General features: G+C 27.0%; 2 protein-coding genes across 3 annotated transcripts in view; both read left to right on the top strand.

The window, feature by feature from the left end:
* The window catches only part of LOC127285229 (neurocalcin homolog), a 229,210-nt gene that overhangs the window by 43,630 nt on the left and 160,043 nt on the right, over nt 1-25,537 (top strand). The gene's annotated exons all lie outside the window — the stretch shown is intronic.
* Nucleotides 1-25,537, top strand: part of LOC127285211 (neuronal calcium sensor 2) — a 192,067-nt gene that overhangs the window by 43,377 nt on the left and 123,153 nt on the right. The window contains exon 2 of the mRNA XM_051311119.1: nt 6,370-6,415. The gene's annotated coding sequence lies outside the window, so the exon portion shown is untranslated. The remainder of the gene's footprint in view (nt 1-6,369; nt 6,416-25,537) is intronic.

The raw sequence follows: 25,537 nt of genomic DNA, 5'->3' as shown, positions 1-25,537 counted from the left end.
TTAAATCCTTTTGTACAGGTTCTTCACAATTTAGACAATATTATGAATAAACTATTTTGAAATGTTTAGTATTTGCTTCCATTAATTTTATATAAATGTTCTCAAATGCTAAACTTTTCTAGAGTATATCCTGTAATATTCACCACATATTTTCAACAGGTCTGCAATTATATAAATCCACGTTCAAATTAAATGTACATTTTAAAGTTTAGAATGCATCTTGAATGATGGCTTGGTACTCGTTACTCAGGGGTCACTAATTACGAATTTGAAATCAGAATTTCAAAATTCAAAATTGACGATTTTTTTTTTAATTTATTAGATTTGCTTAAAAACTTTGGGGATTTTTTCGTGTCACTGATTATGAATTTGATAATTAATTTTTAATTAGCGTCCTCGAAAACAGCGAGTAATGAGTTTTAAGCAAATCTGATGAACTTAAGGAAAAGTTCGCCATATTGGATCAACCATTTTGAATTTTATCATGGTAAGTTATAGAATATAGGTTTTAGGTTGGACACTCTTGACATGGAATGATTTATATATCTACCTAGTACCTATATATTAGTATTAAAACGAAACATAATCTCAAAATTCAAGGTCCTATACAGAAAAAACCTATTCTCATTTTTGTTGCAACTCAAAATGATTCAATGCTAAACGACATATAAAGTGGCGCCACCAACTTAGTTCATTTTTGTTGCACATGAAGATCATTGATCAAACATAACCTCAAAATTCAAGGGTTCAAGGTTTGCCGGATTCAAGGCCTTAGTTCAAACATAACCGCAAAATTCAAGAACATGGTCAAGAGACCGTTGGGTTTAGGACTATGTCCGACAAACATAACCTTAAATTCCCTTAATGAAAAAACGAACATAAGCTCAAAATTTAGATAAAATTTTTGTCTAAACTTTTGGGACATAGTTTGATTCGTAAATACTATAAAATTATTGATATGACATATGAAAATTTTGTCATAAAAAAATTACTTGCCCACTTTAGAAATTTTGAGCCAGTGAAGAGTTATTCCAATAGTCAAAAGATTAAATATATTTAAATCCAAATAAAGGAAAATATAAGAAAAAAAATACTGTTTTCATGAGTGCACTTGCACTCAGGAGAACGAGTATATATATATGTGTGTATATGAATGTCTAAATTATATACTAATATAGAAATTCTAAAAATGTGAAAGTGCATAGGAAGAAAAAATTTAATGTTTAAATATTATAAAGAAATATTAAATAATTAATAATATATAAATAAAATATCTTTTAACATTAACTTAAATATTGATAAATAAAATAATAAAAATTATTTTATTTTGTAAAATTATTATAAAAATAATTAATTATTTAAAGAAAAGTTATAAATTATTTATAAAAATCAAAGAAAAGAAATATTAAGAGCATTTGAACCTTCGTGACGTCACAAATCATGGCGCATGACACGCAAACTTCTCAGGTATGTGAAAAGCACAATTTTGAATATTTTTTAAAAAAACCTTTTGGAAAATATTCAGAATAACACAGACTCTGTCTGTTATGTGCGAAAAATTCAAAATTTTGCGTTTAAAACGTTTTTTAAACAATGTTTAAGTTCCAAAAATGGCCTACATATAAGCAATTCGTGTATTTTTCCTTACTTGTGACAACCAACTTAAACATTGTTTAAAAAACGTTTTAAACGCAAAATTTTGAATTTTCCGCACATAACAGACAGAGTCTATGTTATTCTGAACATTTTCCAAAAGGTTTTTTTAAAAAATATTCAAAATTGTGCTTTTCACATACCTGAGAAGTTTGCGTGTCATGCGCCATGATTTGTGACGTCACGAAGGTTCAAATGCTCTTAAGAAATAAATTTAAAAAGAGATAGAAGACATTCATAGATAACACTATAAAAGAATATACATGGGAAAAATATTAGTAAGAGAGGAAAGATACAATTTCGAATATAAAACAATTATTAATTTAATTCAAATTTAAAGATTTTTTATTAACAATATTAAAAATAAATATAAACTATAATTAAATTAATTAACCATATTTTTTTTAAAATAAAATAATGCAAATTATTATATTTAATTGCTTAAATTAATAATAATAAGTAAAAATTATATGTCATATAAAAGTAAAAATTATTTAAAAATTAATGGTAAAAATAAAATCATTGTCAAATTATTATTTTTTAAGATATCAAAGATTTAAAGAAATTATATTAATAATAGAAAAATGATTGACAGCTGGACAATGGCATTGTTCTCTGTATACGTTACAACGGAATTAGAAAGAGAGGAATCGCTCTGTCCTTACCAAAATAATTTAAATACTATTGGCTAAGAAAATAGGACGCCGCGAAAAATGCGATTAGAGGGAAAATTTGGCGGTAAGAAATAACAGTAAAAGTATACGAAGAAAGGTAGGAAAGGAAAACCGCGGATTTTCAAGCAATCAGCCGTCAGAATAGCATTTACATACTTACTAAATTTAAACCTACACGGAAAGAAATTTAGTAGCAATATTTGATAAATCTGATAGGAAATTTTAGTATTCTCTTTTTCAAACGCGGAACATTTGGGTTTGATAACGAAAATCGGTATATTTTTACCAATAGTCTTTTTAGTAAATATATTCCAGAAATTGAAATTATTATTTCGTAAATTGATAAATTTATACGAAAAACCAGAAATAAGTTAAACCGACGCGCACTTCGTTATTTACTAAATTTATATGAAAATTTGGAAAGATTATTTCGAAATTTGTTAAAACTATACTAAAAATTCGAAGTGGTTCAGTCGTGACATAAGACGACAGAAACACCAACAGATTCTACGCCAAAGTTTTATCTCTTTCTCATCTCGAGGATAGACGAGGATATGAACTTTTAAATGCACACACACATACACATACACCGCAATGTTTTACATCGATTGGCTTATTTTTATTCCTAACCTATACTAACGATAATACGTATAACATTCGCAGAATAACGCTTCATATACAAATTTACGCTCATGTGAAAAACTGATGTGACCATTCTGATATACTAACCAGACATATTTTTCACCGCTTATGAGAAAGGTAAAATTATATCAAAACATGTTTAAAAATATAAATAAAAATCATTATTTATTGGGAAATAATTAAATATTTTATTATTTTTTGAAGAACAATTTTTTTTACTGATTTATTGTAAAATATTCGAAATTAATTATATAAAAGAAATTCAGGTCTGTATCAAGATAATGGTAAAAAGGGGCTTGTAAATATTATATCAAATTTTCTTTCCAACTATATTAAATATTTTTATTTTAATCTCAATCATTCTTAAAAATAGTATCGAAAATCGTTATCATGCCAAAATGTTCCGCAATTGTAACCAAATATACTAAAAAGTAACACCATAATATCAAATATTGCTACAAACTTTCTTTCCGTGTACACGTTATTTCGAAATATAAAAAGTATGTGAAATGACATTTCAAAAACATGCAGATTATATTAAATGGCGATTAGTATGAATGAATTTTAGGTTATGTAATCATTCGGAGAATTAATAATTGTGCCAAATAACAATGTTGAAGAATGAAGTTTATGCTAAAGAAGTTTTCGGCAAAATAAATATTATGTCAATAGATAATTCTATTATTTAAAAATTAGAATAAATATGATTATTTGAAAAAATAAAAATTATATGAAATGGTATTTCGCAATATAAAAATTATGTGAAATGACATTTCGATAATAAGAATTTCGATGTCTTGAAAATTATGAAATTGAAATTTGGGGGAATAATCATGAGCCCCATTTTTTATTCTCTTGCAGAGTCTATATAATATAAGTTTTGAAGAACACACACGACCACACCTTATTTTTCTATATACAGTAACTGTAGATTGATAGGTGTGTATGTATAGATGATATCCGGATGTACATATATATACGTGTATGAACTGCGAGTTACCTATCGCCTACAAATACGCCTGTAGCATTCTCTCAGAGGGAATTCCGCCCTATGGTGTAATTATTACCAACTCACCACATTATTAGAAATGGGATGCCTATTTGCCGCAGGATAGATTAAGCACGCACACCAAAAATCATGATCCTATTTATTTTTAACGCAATTTTTCTTTATCCCGCATCATTTTCTCGGATTTATCTTACACCAACAATAACAAGATTATTCAGTTATATTACACTATATATTTTTTCCTCTTTTATATACATGGGGAATTTCACGTGAATTAATCAAATTGTCTTTTTCTTTTGTAATTATTTAAAAAAATAAAAAATTCAAGTGACCCCTGGAGATTCCATCAGAATTCCGTCGGAATTTCATCGGAGTTGAAAAGAATTTCCTATGGAATTCCGATTAATTCTTTTTTAATTTTTAGAGTCCTAAATTAAGAAAATTATTATTATTATAAAATAGAATTTTTATCATAGAAACCTTACTAAAAAAAAAAAAAATTTCAAATATATTTTTTTAAAACGTTCCTATGATAATTAATCGGAATTCCGACGGAATTCAAACGGAAATCCGATTTTTTTAAACTTTTGAGCCATACACTAAGATAATATTTCATAAAACAAGTAGGGTGTCCTTTATGTTCATTTCATGAACATTTTGCTTCCTCATTATATGATGCAAAAAATTTGCTTCCTCATGGAGGAAGCAGTAACACTGAAATTAATATACATAAAAAAATTGTGTTTGTTTAAATTCAAGTTTAAACATAAAATTATTGCATTCCTTGCATTATAATAAATCGATTGGTATGTATGATATATATTTAAATTATTATTATTATTTAAATTGAAAGAGTAAATGAAAGTTTAAAAAAAGGAATACAATTATTTTATATTTGAACATGAATTTAAATAAACACAAAATTTCTTTGTTAAAATGTAAATTTTTTATTTTTTAACTTTCATTAATTGTTTTAATTTAACGCAAATGTATACTTTATACATACCAGTCGATTCGTTTCAATGCAAGGAATACAATTATTTTATGTTTAAACTTGAATTTAAATAAAAACACAATTTTTTAGCTAAGACGTAAATTTTTTATTTCTTAAATTTCATTAATTTTTTTAATTTTATTCAAATGTATACTTTCTATATACTAATTGATTTGCTTCAATGCAAGGAATAAAATTATTTCATATATAAACTTGAATTTAATCAAACACATCATTTTTTAGCTAAAATGAGAATTTTTGATTTTTTAACTTTCATTAATTCTTTAAATTTCAATCAAATCTATACTTTATATATATCAATCGATTCATCTTGACATAAAGAAGACGATTATATTATATATTACCTTAAATTTTTCGATTTAAAAATTTTTTCAATTAAAAAAAAATTTTGGAAAAAAGACGATAAAATTTTTTTTTTTGGGTATTTTTAAAAATCCTCTCGTCATTTTTGAGAGATTAATGTGTTAAATAAGCCTACCAAATTTTACCCAAATCCATTAAAACCTGTTAAAGATATCGTGTTCACAAAAACTATCCACACACACATACACACACACACACACACACACATACACACACACACACACATACATCCGGACAATTGATCAGGATCTCATATAACATGTTTCTATACAGAGGAAAATTTGTTTTCACCATTTTTAAAAATTTTATAAACGAAAGGACTACATAGCTTCCTCCACGAGGAAGCAAAATAAAATTTTTTAGTAAAGTTTCTATGATAAAAATTTTATTTTATAATAATAATAATAATTTTTTTAATGTAGAACTCTAAAAATTAAAAAATAATTAATTGGAATTCCATCGGAATCTCGTTGGAATCACATCGGAAATTCTTTGGAACTCCGATGAAATTCCGTTGGAAGTTCCGACGGGATTGAAAATAGTAATTAGAAACTTTTAACAACCTTCATTTTATTAAAAAGGATCTTTAAAATTCAAAAGTGGTGAAAGAAAGAGAGAGAGAGTGGAGCATAAAATATAAAATTTCAAGTAAAAAAAAAAAGAAATTATATTCAGTCAGAAAGTTTTTTTCCATTGAGATTCTTACAAAGATCTTAATATTCTCTTATTACGCTTGTGGGCAGGTGAAAAGAGAGGATGAAATATGGTGGTATTATTAGATAGTGCATTGACCACCCTACCTTCGTGACCTCTTTCGTCTGCTAAGCTCGACTCAATCTGCAGGTGCATTTTTTTATATCCTTTCTTGTTCTTAAAGATGTTCAGATAATAATAATTATGAAATGAAAAAAAAAATTACAAATATTGCCTAACAGTAGTGAACAAAAATTTTAAAAATAATTTTTTTTTCAACTTTATTATAATATATATTTTAATTGAAATTTTTTTTTCAGTAAAATATCGCCGCATAAGGATGGATTCTTTAGTACGTCCATTTTGGTGAGTATTATTTATGTAAATATTGTTTTTTTCGCCATTGACATGAAAAAGTGTCTTTTTTGTGCCTGTTTTGGGCAGATAAAGTAGCACTTTTTAAGGCAGTTTGGGCCAACTGCCTAAAAAAGACTTTTTTAGGCAGCAAACTGCCGTATAAAGTCTTTTTTAGGCAGTAAACTGCCCTATAAAGTCTTTTTTAGGCAGTTGTTAATTTTTGCATAATTTTTTTTTTTGCTTTTATTTTATTTATCAATTTTTATTATTTTTTTTCTTTAAAATTGTTTCACTTTTTCATAACAATGGCGAAAAAAATAGCGTATGTGGCTCGCACGTAGTAATTTTTAGGTTCGGATGATTTCAATACTCGCTGTCTGTGCGACTTCGGTTCGACTCGGCTCGCTTTCGGCTCGACTCGACTCGCCTTCGGCTCGTCTTCATCTCACCTACAGCTCGCCTTCGTCTCACCTACGTCGCACTAACGACAGCTCGTACTGAAAATTACATCCTCACCTAAAAAGTACTACTTTACGTGCTTGCCACATAATATACTATTATTTTTTCTGCTTATACAATATGCTACTTGTATGCAAATCTTCAATTTTAATTATATTATATTATTAATTATATTATATTTTAATTATATTTTTTATTTGACTTATAAATACACGAAGAGAAGAATTTTGAGGTTAGAAATCTTGTGAATTGACAGTAAGTACAAATGCCAACCATGTGACAAAAAAAATTCTAGATAATGGCGCTAGATTTGAAAATTGTTAAAATAAATTGACAATAATACATAAATTATATAAAGAAACTTTTAATATTTTTAGAAATTTTATTACATAAAAATGTAATAAATATTATATAAAGCCCGTTTTCACGGTGTGGATAAATTTAATCCAAGTTAAAGGCAGTAGATATATTCTGCGTCAGCGGAGAAACAAACATTCTGCGCAGACGCAGAATATATCTACTGCCTTTAATCTTTCGGAAGATTAAGGGTAGGTCCTAGTAAGGCAGCACTATCTATATTGAAACTAAAATTTCGTAAAATTTTTTACAGTATTTACTTGAAAACAAGACAATAAAATGCTTTGTCCTTTATAGGATAATTGATTATTGTCAAGAAATACACCAACTAAAACTTTTTTTCACTTAAAATAATGAAAAAAAAATTAATGACGATAAATTAAATATGAGCATATTTTTTTTGCAAAAAACTTTTAAGCCATTTGCAATTTTAGATAAATGAAAATTCTAACAATTAGAAATTTTGTTAAATGATTTTTCGGTTAAGTAAAAATTTTGTAGTATGAAAACTCGGTTATATGGAAATTATATCAAATAATAATTCGAACAAATGAAAATTCATCTGAAAGAATAAAATGAAAATTCTATGCAATCAAATTCTACCCAATAAAAATTCTTTAAAATGCCTAATTATGTTTAATGAAAATTCAAGCAAATAAAAATTCTGACAAATAAAAATTGTCCACACAAAAAACAATTACTGTAACCGTCAACATCTTAAAATCAAAATGCCTTAAAACTAGTGTAATTTTAATCTTAAAACTAGATTAAGTCAATTTTAGTACTTAAAATCATACACTGAAGGCTGAAATTCAGTAAAAATTGTTCTAATGTTAACGGTTTAAGTCAAAAGTGAACTGAAAGTAAGTATTATTTTTTAGTGTGTGTGTGTGTGAAGTGAATTTTCGGCAAAATACTAATGCGAACAAATAAAAATTCGGCTCAAAAATAATTATGACAAATGAAATTCCAAAAAATGAAAATTCTAACTAATGATTTTTAGAACATAATAATGCGTCCCAGATAGACTTACCCTTAAAGTGAATCCGAGATCTGCCTATATATGTATTAACTTAATTACTTATTATTTAATACGAAGCTGAAGTACGCAAAGTTTATGATAAACGATTTTTAAAGAAATAATTTTTTAAAATGAAGAATTCTATAATTTTTTGCCTAAAAATATTTTTTGTAGTTTTCATTAATCAACAAATTATAAAAAATATTTTTTAGGCAAAAAATTATAGAATTTTTCATTTTAAAAAATTATTTGCTAAAAATCGTTTATCATAAACGCAGGCCTCGAATTATACGACTTTTTCGACTATTTCCGACTTTTTTCGACTTATTTTAATAAAATTAGACTATTTCGACTTTTCTTATACCTAGTTTAAAAAAAAAAAAATTTGTAAATAAAATATATTTTTTTTAGTATAAAATGCAGATCTTCAGATTTTCTTTATTTCAATTATTTAACAAATTTAAAAATCAATTAAAATTAAATTATTATCCAAAATTTCAATTAAAATTCAATTATTTCCCAAAATAATTGGAAAAATGCAATTATTTTCAAAATTTTAAATTCAAAATCAACTGGAATTCAATTATTTTCCAAAATTCCAATTTAAAATAAAAAAAAATTCAATTATGTTTAAAAATTTCAATTCAAAATTAATTATTTTAAAAAATTTTAATCAAAAACCAACCAAAATTGAATTATTATCTAAAATTTCAATTGAAATTCAATTATTTTCTAAATTTCAAATTCAATTATTTCCCAAAATAATTGGAAAAATTTAATTATTTTCAAAACTTTAAATTCAAAATCAACTAGCATTCAATTATTTTCCAAAATTCCAATATAATTAATTTAATTTTAATTTAATTAATTCCAAAATTTCAATTAAAATTCAATTATTTCATAAAATAATTGGAAAAGTTCAATTATTTTCAAAATTTTAAATTCAAAATCAACTAGAATTCAATTATTTTCAAAATTTTCAATTCAAAATCAACTAAAATCAATTATTTTTAAAAATTTCAATTCAAAATTAATTATTATCAAAATTTTCAATCAAAAACCAACTAAAATTGAATTATTATCCACAATTTCAATTATTTTCAAAAATTTGAATTTAAAAGCTTCTAAAATTTAATTTTTTTTTTAATTTTTTGAAATTTTATAATTTCAATTATAACTCTAAGGAAATTCAATTATCTGAAAGCATTTTTCAATTAAAAATAGTTTTCAAATTATTGTATTTTTGTCCGCAATTTCTAATAAATTTTTTATTGAAATCATCTAAAAATTTTTAATTAAAAATCACTTGATGTTCAATTAATTTCAAAAATCTCAATTGTAAATCTTTGAATATTTAATTACATTTAAAAAATGTTATCTAAAATTATTCGCTAAATTATTTTTAGTTCTGTAAAATTTAATTATTGTCTGAAAATTAACAAAATCTTTTGAAATTCAATTATTTCTAAAAATTTCAACTTTAACCCTTCCAAAAGTATTATTTAAAAAAAAAAATTATTTAAAAATCTGTAAAATATTTCAGTTAAAATAAAAAAAATCGACTTTTTTTTAAATATAAATCGACTAAAACGACTTTTTTTGTGCCTTTAAGTCGATCCGAGGCCTGTAAACGTTGCGTACTTTAGCTTCGTTATTTAATAACATCTCATTACTTTGAGATATAAAAATAAACTTTATGCTTTTTTAAGAAAGTTGAAAAAAAAGGAATTAAAATTCAATGCAGATAAAAGTTGGTAAAGGGAAATATTTGTTTATTAATAAGTATATAGTATCAGTTCTGCGTATTTATTTGTAAATATATAGTGACGACTATTTACTATATTATATAGTTAACGAAGTTTCTTTTGCTTCGAGAATAAATCGAAACCTCAGAGAGGCAAATTAATGGCCACCTTTGATTCAACGTTGTTCTTCACTTAGACGGAGAAATGAGAGAATTAAACTTACGCTTTGAAACATTGACTTTTGTGGAGCTTCTGAGAAACTCCAGTATCATTCACTATTAATATGAATTAGTTTCAAGCAAGACAGCTTTCAGAAAGTTTTCGATTATTTATACTGTAGTTATATACTTTTTTTCCAATATTAATTCTCATTTTTATGTTTCTTTTAATTAATTAAAATATACTATGTGCTGTATATTGAAAAAAAAAATTATGCACGACTCTTTTTTAATAAAGTGAAATTTATTCTTGTCTTTGTAATATACGTGAGAGGGAGAACAAGTAGTAACAGTATTTATATGTCGGACAGTAGTAGCACTTCGTAACGCATCAGCCATTTCACGTATATTGCAATATGTGCTCTCTATATAGAATTTATATCAGTGATTTTTTTTCAATTTTTCACTGATAAAAAAGCATTGTAATAATTTTTTTTTTCTTTAGAATTTTACTACACAGAAAATTAATAGGCATTAAAATAAGCTGCAACGCTTATTATTTTAATACAATTTTGCTTATTTTAATCCATTTTGGTATTAAAATAAGCAAAATTGGATTAAAATAATAAACGTTGTAGCTTATTTTAATACCTTATAATTTTCTGTGTAATTATAGTGCACTAAATGCCAGTGACATTATTTACTATTAAAACATTTAAAATATCTATATAAAAAATCGGACAAGTGCGAGTTACACTCGCACTGAAATCGAGGGTTCCGTACTCGAAGCGAACTTATTTGGTATAAAAACAAATGTTTAAAAAATATGTGTTGTATGACAACTAATATAAGTGATACAAAAAGGAACAATTTTGTAAAATTCAAGAAAATTGTTCCTCTTCGTATCACTTATATTAGTTGTCATACAACACATATTTTTTAAACATTTGTTTTTATACCAAATAAGTTCGCTTCGAGTACGGAACCCTCGATTTCAGTGCGAGTGTAACTCGCACTTGTCCGATTTTATTTTTTAAAAAATATTTTACTAAAAAAATATAAGAAACATAATTTTATTTCAACTCGCAATATTTTTATTGTATTTACATTTTAAAAATATATTGAATATTAAATTTTATCTTTCTAAGTCAAAAAGAGATAAAACTTAAGATATTGATATAAGGCTAGTAGCTGCTTGTCAAGGAAAAATCGAAAGTTATCTAAAAAATAAAATTTGTTTATTAATTCCAGAAAAATCAACTCCAATCATCCTCGCTATATTTTTTTTGTAATCTACACGTAAAAATACGTCAAAATATATAAATTTGAATCACTGTAGAAAAACTTTTTTCGTTTTTTGCGGAAAAATACATTTTTTTCTGAAATTTATCATTTTTCTTCAAAAATTTGATAAAAATTGATCATCAACTCCAATCGCGCTTACATTTTTTCCCTGTATTTTTCACGCAAAAATTGAGTTTTACAGCAAGTATGAACAGTCTGGATTGAATATTGTGTGCGCTAGGGAGAATAAATCATTTTTTTCGAAATTTTTGATTTTTCCTTGACAACGCTATGTAAATTAATCCGAATCAAGTTCGCTATAATTTTCCTGTAATTTTCACGTAAAAATACGTAAGTGTGTCAAATTTGAGCTCTTTATGTCAAAAGATGTGGCTGCTAGGGGGGGGTACATACTCATTTTTAGGTATTTTTCGTAAAAATTCATGGTTTTTCCTTGACAACGCTATGATAATCAACTCCAATCATGCTCGCTATATTTTTTTTGTAATCTACACGTAAAAATACGTTAAAATATATAAATTTAATTTCCTTTAAATAAAATTTTGTTCGTTTTTGGTGGAAAAATACATTTTTTTCCTAAAATTGTCATTTTTTCTTGAAAAACTTGATAAAAAGTTAATCATCAACTCTAATCGTGACCGCTTTTTTTCCCCTGTATTTTTCCCGTAAAAATACATTTGTATACTAAATATGATCTGTCTGGGTTGAATATTGTGTGCGCTAGGGAGAATAAATTATTTTTTTCGAAATTTTTGATTTTTCCTTGACAACGCTATGTAAATTGATCCGAATCAAGTTCGCTATAATTTTCCTGTAATTTTCACGTAAAAATACGTAAGTGTGTCAAATTTGAGCTCTTTATGTCAAAAGATGTGGCCGCTAGGGGGGGGGTACATAGTCATTTTTAGGCATTTTTCGTAAAAATTCATGGTTTTTCCTTGACAACGCTATGTTAATCAATTCCAATCAAGTTCGCTATAATTTTCCTGTAATCTACACGCGAAAATACATATGTGTACTAATTTTCAGCCCTCCAGATAAATTTATGTGGCCGCTAGGGGGGGGGGGGGTACACGATTTCAAAAAAACCGATATTAATAGGGTTCCGAACCGAGTACGGAACCCTAAAAAAGAATTATTTTATTCAAATATAATTGGTTACTTGAACTAAATAATTTTTACTTGAATTAAATAAACTGTAACCGATTATTTAAATCAAATTTTTTTTTCAGTGTACCAATAGTAGAATAAAAGAGAAAAAAAAAAGTTTTAATACATTCATTAAACACTTTAGTGAAAAAATGAATGATTATTTTCCTGTGAAAAGCAAAGTGTAATGTAGAATAGCCTTTATAAAACCCGCAGGCATTATTGTGCCTTTTAAATTTTAATGAGAAAGTAATTATTTAAATTTCAACTTTTAAAAGATTATATTCTTCAATTTATAATAAGTTATACTCTATGCATTTTTTTTATACAGTTAGAATATTTATATAATATTCTAAAAATAAGAATCAGTTCGCTTTAATTTGAAAATATTCTTTTTTTTGAGAATATATTATTATATTTATTCTAATTGTGTAAGAACAAAATTCATGGATTATATTTCTAAATTAATAGAGCTATCATAAAATATTTAAATCTAATATTTTGAATTTGCAATTTAATTATTATACTAGCGATGTATTCCTCGCTCGCTCGGTTATAGTTATACTTATTGTTATTGTTATTTAAAACATAAATTATATATATTATATATAATTTATGTTTTAAATTAATATATTATTAATATTGTATAAAATTTATCTTAATTTTGATCAGTATCATTGAAGGATGAAATGACAATTGTTAAATATTAAATATTTTAATTTATTATAATTATAACAACAATATTAATTATATTATATTATATTATAATATATTTTTTTATCTTATATTATATTATATTATGTTGCTGTAAATTGCCTCACAAACACATGGAGATTTTGCAAATTTTCATAATAAATCGAAAAACCTTTTAAAATAGTGTTTTTTTTTTTTATTATCCAGAGTAAACCTTTATAAAGAGATTTTAAAGGTATTGGGATGTCCTTTACTGTGAAGCGCTCTCTGTTGGAAAAATTTTTAACCCTTGAAAGTAGGATGTTTGTCAATTTTTGTCCAGTTTAAACCAATCAGAGTAACTTTCAGACATAGTGGTGAAAAATGAAACTACTGAACGTAGGATAAAATGCTAAGCCACGCCCCCAGCGGACATCCCAATATATCCAAAAATTCGTAAAAAAATTGCAGAAAATTGCAAAATAACCCTATTTTTGGAATGAAAATGCAAAATAACCTTTTTTCGTGTTAAAAAATTGAAAAAAATTGTTTATAAGTAACTTTTTAAAAATAGAGTAATTTTAAAGATATATATTCAAAAATTCGTAAAAAATTGCATAAAACTGCAAAATAACCCTTTTTTTGGGATGAAAATGCAAAATAACCCTTTTTCGGGTTAAAATTGAAAAAACATGTTACAAAAAAAAGTATGTAAGATTTTCTAAAAGCATACGGCAAAGTATTGACTGCCATATTGGATCCGCCAATTTGAATTTTGAAAAATTGACATTCGGATTCGTAATCAGCGACCCCAAAAACCCCTACTAAGGAATTATGAGTTTTAAGCGAATCTGATAGATTTTTTGACAATTTTCGCCATATTGGATACGCCATTTTGAATTTTGAATAGTAGATAAAAACCAAGAGAATATTCTTATAAAAATTTAGAATATCATTTTTTCGATGTAATTTGTAATTTTTTTTTTATTATTTTAAATTAAATATTGACATCAATTTTTCGTGTTTTATCTTGTATGTTGAATTACATTATAGATTTCGCGTTTCTGTTTAGTATTTGTATTAATCTGATAGAAACCTTTTTAAATGGATAAACTCTTTAAGTGCTTTAAATAATTTACGATATTATATAAGCTTTTTTAGGAGATGGAATATGATTTATTTAAATGTATTATTGATTTCGTAAAGCTTATATATAATTAAATAGATTATGCTTAACTAAAAACAGTGCTTCTCATCTGTTTCAAAAATTAACTCTACTTTTAACTTGAATTTTAATCTCGTATTAATAAAGAAGAAAAAAATGATAGGAAAAAATCGTCATTTTTAATTTTCGAATATTTAAATTGGATAGATTTTCTTTCTATACAAATTTTTACTTAACATTAATTTTTAATTACCGAATTTTTTGTTTTAGTAGAATTTTTAATGTACGAAAGTTTATAATTGATTTCAATTTTTAATACAAAGAATTTTCATTTGTTCGAAATTACAAATCGCCGAACAAACAATCGACAAAAAGATTTAGGCGCAATTTTTAAAATTGACGAATCACGATTTTTTCTTTATAATTTCTAATTGGTCAATTTTAAAAAAATTGAAATCTTTCTGTCGATTGTTTGTTCGGTCATTTGTAATTTCGGACAAATGAAAATTTATCGTCTTGAAAATTTTACCAATTCAAAATTCGGACAAATTTGAAATTCGGTGAATTGTAATTTCTGTCATTTAAAAATTCTAAATCCGAGACTTGAAAAATTTATTTAAAATTTAAAAAAAAATTAAACTTATCGAATTAAAAAAATGTATACACATTGAAAAAAACGTGATACTATCGTGTGTTCCCGATAGTACTACGTTTTTTTTTGCAATATGTACATTTTTTCCATTTAATAAGTTTATAATCTGAAATAATTATCGATACCACTCAAAATCTGGTTGGATCATTGCATCATGTAGGTCAAATATTACTCAACACATAAATATATAATATATGAAGAATTAAGTAGAATTGTTACAGCGTTTTCGCGTTAGGCCTCGAGCAAAATGCCACTATAGGAATATTACTTCTGTCACGCAGTGGGTGAAATGTTTTACACTCTCAATGTTTTTCGCTTGCGCAAAAGCTCTTTTTCTTTTCTTTGGCCATTTCCCCCCTTTTCCATCATTCATATCTTGTCCCGTTTTAGGTTTTGTTCTGATCTTCTCTTCTTATTTTTACTTTTTTTTTCTTCTTTTCTTGATTCATAGTCTATGGGCCGCCTCGAGCTTGGCGCTTTTTTTTTGCAGAGAGAAAGTATATATTCTATATACACTTGGAGTCACGACAAGGGTAGGTAGGTAGGTAGGTAGGTTGGTAGGTTGGTGGGTAGGCAGGTAGATAGGTCTTGAGCCAGGTGGCCTGGATGGGAGATCGATAACACAGCTTTACCCAGCTTTACCTCTCAAGTACACCGACTGTGAACTGCTGCCGCCAGTTTTCACAGTGCGGCCGGCATTCGCAACGACGTATATATCAAATCAACTGATATGAAACTCTCACTTTTATCTTTCACCTATCTTCCTTTCCATCAGTTCTTCTCTATGTCCTTGTATATAATTTCTTTTTTTTTTTCATTTAATCGTTCTTTTTCGAGAAATTTTATTTTTATTCCCATTTTAATTCCTTTTTTAATAAATTATATATATATATATATATATATATATATATATATCGTTACTGTAAAAAGGGTATAGTCAATAGTGTGAATTCTACTATAGTGATAAAATTTGCTAAACAGAATCGTCAATTTTGGATTTAGTAAATAGATACAATATATGTAATATTTACTAAACTTGTACCATATATACTAAATAAATAATACATCTGCTAGCAAAACCGTTAGTTACTGTCGATTCCCATGTAAATATCCTTATTAAACAGAAGATATGTTGTATTTACTAAACCTCTACTCTCCGGGTTGACGGAATCAAATTATTTTCATTACTTAAAATTATTTAAAAATGTTTTACTTACTCTTAATTAGGTTAAAAAAAAGTTGAACATTTCAATTTTCAACTAATGGTAATTTATAATCTTGATTTTGAATAACACAGTCCGACAAAATTTTTTCTTACTTGAGAACCAAGAACCTACTTTTTCAAAGTATTTTGACATGTTGAATCCGAATTTGATGTCAAATTTTTGAGATATTCTAACCCGAAAGTACAGAGAAGATGATTTTTGGCCATAGTTGCGGTTGTGTAACATTAACATATAATTTTTTTTCAAAAAGATCGTTACAGCATCTGTAAAGTACTATTCTTACCCTTTAAAAGGGATTTTGGTTAAAAAATCTTTATTTGCCTCTGATTTATCGTCATTTGAGTTTTCTGAGTAGTGAATGTTTCAATATTCGTGTATCGCAGATAATGCTTCAAAAAATTCAAATGACGATAACTCAGAGGCAAATAAAGATTTGTTTTAAAATGAATTTTGAAGGGTAGGAATAGTACTTTTAGATTACAAGAGCTCAAATATGTCCAAAAAATGTCTTTTCTGCACTTTTAGATTAGAATATCTCGAAAATCTGACGTCAATTCTGAGATCAGTTTTAAATTCAGCATGTCAAAATGCTTCGAAAAAGTATTGTCTGATTCTTGGTTCTGAAGTAGGCTAAAATTTTGTCGGCCTGTGTGTAATGAAAGAAAAGTTCCACCTAAATTCCTCACAGTAGAAAAAGAAAAGAAAATAATTATAAAACTTTTTTTTTAAGATTTTCAACAGGTAAAGAAGGTCACAGGGGTTTTTGCTTTAAAGTTCACGAAATTAAGTATAAACAGTTCGAAAATTCCATTTTAGTACACTGAGAAAAATATGCTATTGAATCATAGCCATCATAGCCTTTGCCATTTCTGCCAAAGGTATAAAAATTACTGATTCAAAAGCATATGCTATATAGAATCTATAAAATGTTTTACAAATTTTATAGCATATGCTTTTGAATCAATAATTTTTATACCTTTGGCAGAAATGCTGTTGATTCAATAGCATATTTTTTTTTCTCAGTGTATGCTACTAGTTGAAAGAAAAAGAAATCCGATATTAGTCCGTAAAAATCGGAGTTTAGTTTGATCAAAAAACGCAATCCGAAGTGAGTTCGAAGAAATAAGGAATTTTTTATGTACAAAATTGTCAATAAGTACAAAAATCTAAATCCGTAAAGTGTTCTGAAGTACTCCGACAAAATTTCTGGAAATCCGTAATAAACCAGCAATAATCTGCAGTTAATCTGAGGTCAAAAAAATCTGTATAAAGTTCAGAATTTGTGTTTTACATAATTTAAAAATAGTTCGCATCAATGTGTGTTGACAACTGAGCGCACAAAAGTTTAACTTTTTAAGTTGTTCATAATATTATTAGTTAGTGGGTTGGTGTTGGACGTTCCTGTTATTTTGTTAGTCATTGGTTTAATATTGTTATTTACATTTGATTTGTAATGTTCTTTTGGTTTGATAATTGTTTTCGTCCGAACGGATTTCGAGCTATTGTGATTCATTTTTAAACTGTTTTTGTACAATATTTTGGATCCAGTTTGTTCAAAAATCATAATTCTAAACTAATTTCAGATTCAGTGTAATTTTTACTGAATTGTACACTAATAACAAGCCCTTTTTTTTGTAAGTTTGAAAAATCTACAATTTTTCTTTAGCGAATTTACATGCGCGTATACTTAATAATTGAAATTAATTAACAAATAGTCCGAGTTTATTGCAATTAGAAGTTATATAAAATTTTTTTAATTACAACCCAAGTCACGAATGTAAAAACAAGCACATCGAATTTAAATGCAAAGGAAGTAAATATATGAAATTAAAAAAATAGCGTAGAAAGAAAAGCGGTGTTGAAGCAAGCCCTAATTACCCGTAGAAGATTCTGGAGTTCTTGCGCTCTCTGCGGAGAGAATTCACACATTTATAAGAGTGAACGTGGTTTATTCCTAGTTTGCTGGTTGGGTTGAAAGTACCGAGTAGCAGGCGAAGCAGCAGCAGCAGCAGTTAGCAAAAGTTCTTCTGCATAGGTCTACAAGTTTTACACTGACGCATGGATGAATTGATCTATTCCATATTCATAAAGTAACTTGAAACCATAACCGCGATAATTGCGGTATCGAATTAAGTAACACAAATGATGGCAAATCCTTAATTGGATCATACTGATAAACTTCTACTCGCTCTTCAAATTTAACAATTCTCTTAATACGTTAAAAATTCTTTATATTTTATGTCAGCATGTATATATATATATAGATGTATTCATACATCTACAAAAAAGGAGAAAAGCGTTTAATTTCCCATGGTGCACTTTTCTTCTTTATCCTTTAATCCACATCATTTATGGAAATTTTCTCTTATTTCATTCTGTTCTCTAACAAAAAGTAGTTTTTTACTTTAATAAAAAGAAATTAATTTTTTTTTTATATAAAAATTTTACAAAAGTAAAGTTATTTACGGAAAGAATGGATAAAAATTATTGTGTCACTGTTAGCAAAAAATGTGTGGTGTACTTTCTGTTTTTTTTCTGAAATTTTACTTAAAGTAAACAGGCTTTCGATGTATTTTTGTCTGATGAATACGATCCTGGTCCCAAAATTGTCTAGCACGTTTCAAAAAGACCGAAAAAGATGTGTTTTTGAGGGTTTTCTAGATTTTTTATCTTTACCCCCACTTTTCTCCAAATTCTGACGCGCTAGACAATTTTGCTATCCGGGATCGTGTTCAGCGGGCAAAAGTGTATTGAAAACCACTACCACATCGAAAATAACCAAAAAAATTTGTTTGGGTTCCTGCCCCCACTTTTCTCAAAATGCTCAATTTTTTTGGTTTCGCGAATATGGGTCTTAAAGTGTACGATTCAAACTTTAATGGAAGACCTCATGGAAGTCTCTAGCACGTCAGGTTATAAAGAAAAAATCTTATGAATCATGAAAAAACGTGTTTTGGGAATTTACCCCTAATTTTCTCCAAATTCTGACGTGTTAGACAATTTAGGGACCCTGGATCGTGTTCAGCGGACAAAAATACATTGGAAACCACTCTTATATGGAAAATAAAGAAAAAGTCGAATTTTGCAGGCCTGTGTTACTAATCCGATGTCAGATTTTCAAAATTCAAAATGACGAATCCAATATGTCGGATGGATTTTTTTAAAAAATAATCGGATTAGCTTGAAACTCGTTACTCGGGGGTTTTCGGGGTCGTTGATTACAAATTCAATGTCAGTTTTTCAAAATTCAATATGGCAGAAATTTTTTAAAAAATTAATCAGATTTTTCCGAAATTTGTTATTTGAAGGTTTTCGTTGTCGCTGCTTCCGAATCCGATGTTATTTTTTCAAAATTCAAAATGGTGGATCCAATATGGCGTCTTTTTTTTTTTTTACAAAATTCTTCATTTTTACTTGAAACTCATTACTGGGGAGTTTTTGGGGTCGTTGATTACGAATTCGGTGTCAGTTTTTAAAAATTTCAGGGGCGTAGCCAGAAATAAATTTTGGGAGGCGTTTTTTGAAGGCTCAGGTCTTAAAAATCTTAAACTTATATTGAAATGCATAAATATGACAAAATTTTAGGGGGGGATTTGAACCCCTCAAACTCCCCCCTGGCTACGCCCCTGTAAAATTCAAAATGACAAATCCAAAATGTCAGATAAATTTTTTAAAAATTCATCAGATTCGCTTGAAACTCGTTACTTGGGGGTTTTCGGGGTCGCTGATTACAAATTCAATGTCAGTTTTTCAAAATTCAAAATGGCAAATTCAATATGGCGGCCATTTTATAAAGTTCTTTATTTTTGCTTAAAACTCGTTAGTCGGGGGTTTTCGAGGTCGCTGATTACGAATTTAACATTAGTTTTTCAAAATTCACAATACGGAATCCAATATAGAAATTTTTTTTTAAAATTCATTAAATTATCTTGAAACTCGTTACTCGGGTGGTTTTCGTGGCAAGTGCTTATGAAAAGTTTATAATTCATAATGTATACATTATTTTTATATCAATATTTATATGATTTTCTTGAATCACACCCAAAAATCATATGGGTGATTCTCCAGAAACGGGTCACTTTTGAATAAGGAATTTTTTTTTCAAAATTATTTAAAAATACATGTTTATTGCATCCTTTTTATTAATTATGATTGGAACAAGTGATTCTAATAAATATTTGAGCTTAAAAACCGTTTTTAATGTAATTTTAACGATAAATATGTATTGTAGTACTTTCAGCGCTATAGCGTAGCAAGGGCGGCCGGGGCCCCAGGCACAATTGTTTTTGCGCAGACATGTAATTAAATTTTTAATATTTAATTTTTCGAGAACAAAACAATAATTTCTTTGCAAAAATTAATTGTTTTGTAGAAATTTATCTCGGCTTTTTTTTATAAAAATAGAGAAAAAAAATTAAGTTTCTTAAACGCAAGGGAACTGAAAAGCTGAATGACGGCCCTGTAGTTGAGTGTCGTTTCTGCTCGCGCGAAACTTGCGCATGCTCAATAAAATTTCGGGGGCCGGAGTTGAGAGAGCTGGAGTTGAGAAACAAATGAAAAACATTAATTACTTTGTTAATTAAGGACTAAATAAAAAATCCTTTAGGGATTTTATACAATTTTATTACTTTTATCGATACTATAGGTTGAAATTCAAAATTATTTTGAAAAACGATTGTTTTAAACAGGTTCGGAGTTGAGACATAATAAAAATACGCAAATTGTATTGTTTAATAATATAAATTTAAAAGTTAATTAGTTAATTAGTACCGTTGATTTTTATTCAATTGGGATTTTTACACATATTTATCAAAAAATTGCTTTAGTTATACAATGAAAATAACAAGCAAAACCTCGAAAAACTAGTCAAATTCTCAACTCCGGATCCAGAAAAAAATTTACGAAGAAACATTATAAATAAACATTTTTTTATTTAAATGGACGAAAAATTAAAAACCCTTTTAGGGAATAACAGTTTTTCAGCCATACTTTAAAATGACTATAATGACAAATTTTATTTTTTTAATTTTAATGTCAAAAATCTTATTCAAAAATAGCAAAATCCATGTGTGGAACGAGCAAAAGTATATTTTTAGCATATTTCAGATGACAAAATAAATTTTGGGAAGTAAAATATCATTATATTGATAATGAGTTTATTAAAGATCATTAAAATGAAGAAATTAAAAAAAAAATAAACCAATTCTAGATAATATTTATTAACTAATTAATCAAAGAATCAAAAGTGACCTGTTTCTAGGTCTGTTAAGCTGGCACCACAAGTTTGATATTTTTAAATATCTCCTATGTGAGAATTTAGGGCTCAATTAGGGCTAATTACCGCTCAAAATAAAAAATTTACCGCTCTTTATTTTTTTAAAAAAAAGGCGGTTGGTGCTACCTTAACGTTAAGCTGGCACCAACCGCTTAAAAAACCAAATAAATAATGAGATAATTAAAATCCTACCATGCCATAATTTAGGGCTCATTTAGGGCTTTCAACTGGACATAGAAAGAATTTTCAAAAAAAATTTTAAAAACAAAAACACTCTACTTGATTTTTTTTTTTTTTTTAAAAGGGGTTGGTGCTACCTTAACGTTAAGCTGGCACCAACCGCTTAAAAAACCATATAAAAAACAAGATATTTGACAATCCACCCTGACACAATTTAGGGCTTATTTAGGGCTTTCAACTGGACATAAAAAGAATTTTCAAAAAAAAATTCAAAATCAAAGAACACACTCCACCATATAGTTTTTTTTAGAAAGGAGACCCTAATAAAAAGTAGGATATTTAAAATTTGACTTTGCCATAATTTAGGGCTCATTTAGGGCTTTCAAATGGACGCATAAAGAAATTTAATAAAAAGAGTTAAGATAGCACCAACTCCTTTCTTAAAAAAAATATAAAGATTTTTTTTTTGATTTAGAAATTTTTTTTAAATTTCTTTCTACGTCCATTTGAAAGCCCTTAATGAGCCCTAAATTATGGCATAGTCAGAATTTAAATATCCGATTTTTTATTTGGATTTTGAAGTAAGTTGTGCCAGCTAAGAGTTAAGATAGCACCAACTCCTTTCTTAAAAAAAATATAAAGATTTTTTTCGATTTAGAAATTTTTTATTAAATTTCTTTATGCGTCCATTTGAAAGCCCTAAATGAGCCCTAAATTATGGCAAAGTCAAATTTTAAATATCCTACTTTTTATTAGGGTCTCCTTTCTAAAAAAAACTATATGGTGGAGTGTGTTCTTTGATTTTGAATTTTTTTTTGAAAATTCTTTTTATGTCCAGTTGAAAGCCCTAAATAAGCCCTAAATTGTGTCAGGGTGGATTGTCAAATATCTTGTTTTTTATATGGTTTTTTAAGCGGTTGGTGCCAGCTTAACGTTAAGGTAGCACCAACCCCTTTTAAAAAAAAAAAAAAAATCAAGTAGAGTGTTTTTGTTTTTAAAATTTTTTTTGAAAATTCTTTCTATGTCCAGTTGAAAGCCCTAAATGAGCCCTAAATTATGGCATGGTAGGATTTTAATTATCTCATTATTTATTTGGTTTTTTAAGCGGTTGGTGCCAGCTTAACGTTAAGGTAGCACCAACCGCCTTTTTTTAAAAAAAATAAAGAGCGGTAAATTTTTTATTTTGAGCGGTAATTAGCCCTAATTGAGCCCTAAATTCTCACATAGGAGATATTTAAAAATATCAAACTTGTGGTGCCAGCTTAACAGACCTCCTGTTTCTGGAGAATCACCCATATATAATACGTTATTGAATAATGTCATTTAGACAAATCTTCTTTCCTGATGTAAAAAACATTGGCTATTATGTATCAGAAATAAAAATAAATCATGGAGATAAAGTGATTTTTTGTTTTTTTTTTTTATATAAAATTGAAAAGTTGTATGTTCACGCGAAAGCTTTCTTGTGTAAATATTCTGCGAATAAGTATTGCGTGTATCAAAGCTAACACGCTCAAAATCGACAGCCATTGTGCGCAAAGTGAACTCTCTGCTTTTCTCTCTTGGCGTGCAATGTATTGTGATTCGTTGAGTAACATGTACTGGTATTGTCAGTAAGTAGGTTGGATTGCCATGGATCGACTTCAATCCAGGTTTACTAAAGGACTTCGAAAAGTAGATATGATTTAGTCCTCGATTTATATATTGGCATGTAACATCCATCCATCCATTTATTTATTTTTTTTTTTTTTGCCATTTCGATTCCTCGCAAAAATATGACATTCATTATATACACTATGTTTATATTTGAACTTATAAAGGAAAACATCTTATTAAACAAGAAAATTTTAAGTAAAATTTTTGAGGTTAGTTTTCTAGAAAGTAAAATATTAAGGAAAATATAAAATAAAATTTTGTGTTAATTAGTTTCTAAATTTTGTACATTATTTAATTGTAAATTTATTTTAATATTATTTTTATAATTATTATCGTTTTTAATAAAAGGTGTGTCGTTCACTGTCAGAGTGTCGAGTATTTTCCCTTTTCCCTAAATCATTATTATTGCTCGTGTAAAAACAACTATCGTTTAATCTTTTTTTTTTTCATTTTCTCTATATAAATTTTTTTTTTTTTTTAATTCCACATTAATTTTATCTTCATCACCATCAAATCACGCCAATTTCCTTTAACAAGTTAAAATAATTTCGTGACTGAAAGGTGTCTGTGAGATTAGCCTATGCGTGAAAGTTATCTTCTGTGATATCTTCTTTTTATTCTTTCGACAAAATAATAATATACATTTTGTTTTGAGGTTAAAAAAAAATTAAAATCGAGGCGTATAAATTTCCCATAAAAATCATTAGAATTTTTATTTTTAAGTATTTTATTAAAAATAATTAATTTTTGAACGGATTTTCAATTTTTCAATTAAAATTTGACGCATATTTTCTTTTTTACGAATGTTTTACTTAACAAAATTTTTAGCTATCGAATTTTAGTTTAGTAGATTTTTTATTTTACCGTCAATTTTCTTTATATGACTTTTTATTTCAAGAGAATGTTATTTTATGCGAATTTGAATATAACACAATTCTCATTCAATCGAAATTTTATATGATTCGAATTATTAAATGCCAGAAAATCCAATTTACAGAATTTTAATTTGTCCGAATTTTTAATTGATAGAATTTTTAAGACGCAGAATTTAATTTGTCCGAAATTACAAATGTCCGAACAAACAATCGATTTCGGCGCAATTTTTAAAATGGACCAATTACGATTTTCTTGATAATTTCTAATTGGTCAATTTTAAAAATTGCGCCGAAATCGATTGTTTCTTCGGACATTTGTAATTTCGGACAAATGAAAATTTGGCGTCTTAAGAATTATATCAATTAAAAATTTGTACAAATTAAAATTTGGTAAAATTAAAATTTGGTCAAATTAAAATTTGGTCAAATTAAAATTCGGTCAAATTAAAATAATTATTTTTAATAAAATACTGTAAAATAAAAATTCTATTTAATGATTTTTATGGAAAATTCATGCGCCCCGTAAATACTTTTTGGAATTGATATAGAGGGTGATTTTTATGTTCCGGGCCCCCTAAAAATTTATTTTTTAATCTAATTTTTTTTCGTTTTTTAAACAAAAAAAAGTGAAGTTAAAAAAAAAATTTTAAGAGGTCCGGAACATAAAAATCCCTCTGTATATGCTAATTATTGTGAAGTAGATTTAAAAATTTGTAACTAAATATTGAGAAAAAATAAAATTTTCCAAATTTTTTACATGTGCTAATGTGATAATAAGAATATAATAATAATTTTTTTTTTATTGATACTATTTGAAGGTGTTGTGTGTACACTTTCGAAACTTGTTTTCCTTGACACATTATCCTTATCTAATGGGCAGCTTACATATATAGACCTTTGAGAAATGGTAAAGCTTACAAGGTTATCTGACATCTTATGTCTTGCAAACTTTTGACTGTGAACTGGCACGAAAGTGAATTCAACTTTAAACAAGTCCTCGCGTCTCTTGCACGTATTCTCGCACGTAATAAAGACACTTTGTCTTAATTATTAGAGCACTGAAAATTTACTATTTAAATTCTACGCTTGTTTGTCTGGTTATTTTTTTGCTTTTTTTAGAGAGAGAGAGAGAGAGAGAAAAAAACAAACAACTATAGTAGGTAAAATTAAGGCGGTTCAACCCCTTGACGTAAAATTAAATTAAAAATAAATTTTAACATTAAATAGGAACTATAA

This window comes from Leptopilina boulardi, unplaced genomic scaffold (genome assembly GCF_019393585.1).
Source record: "Leptopilina boulardi isolate dan_hultmark-lab unplaced genomic scaffold, ZJU_Lbou_2.1 LbouV2_121, whole genome shotgun sequence".
Taxonomy (NCBI): Eukaryota; Metazoa; Arthropoda; class Insecta; order Hymenoptera; family Figitidae; genus Leptopilina; species Leptopilina boulardi.
Note: the sequence above shows the minus strand (reverse complement) of the source record. Positions and strands in the feature narration are given on the sequence as shown.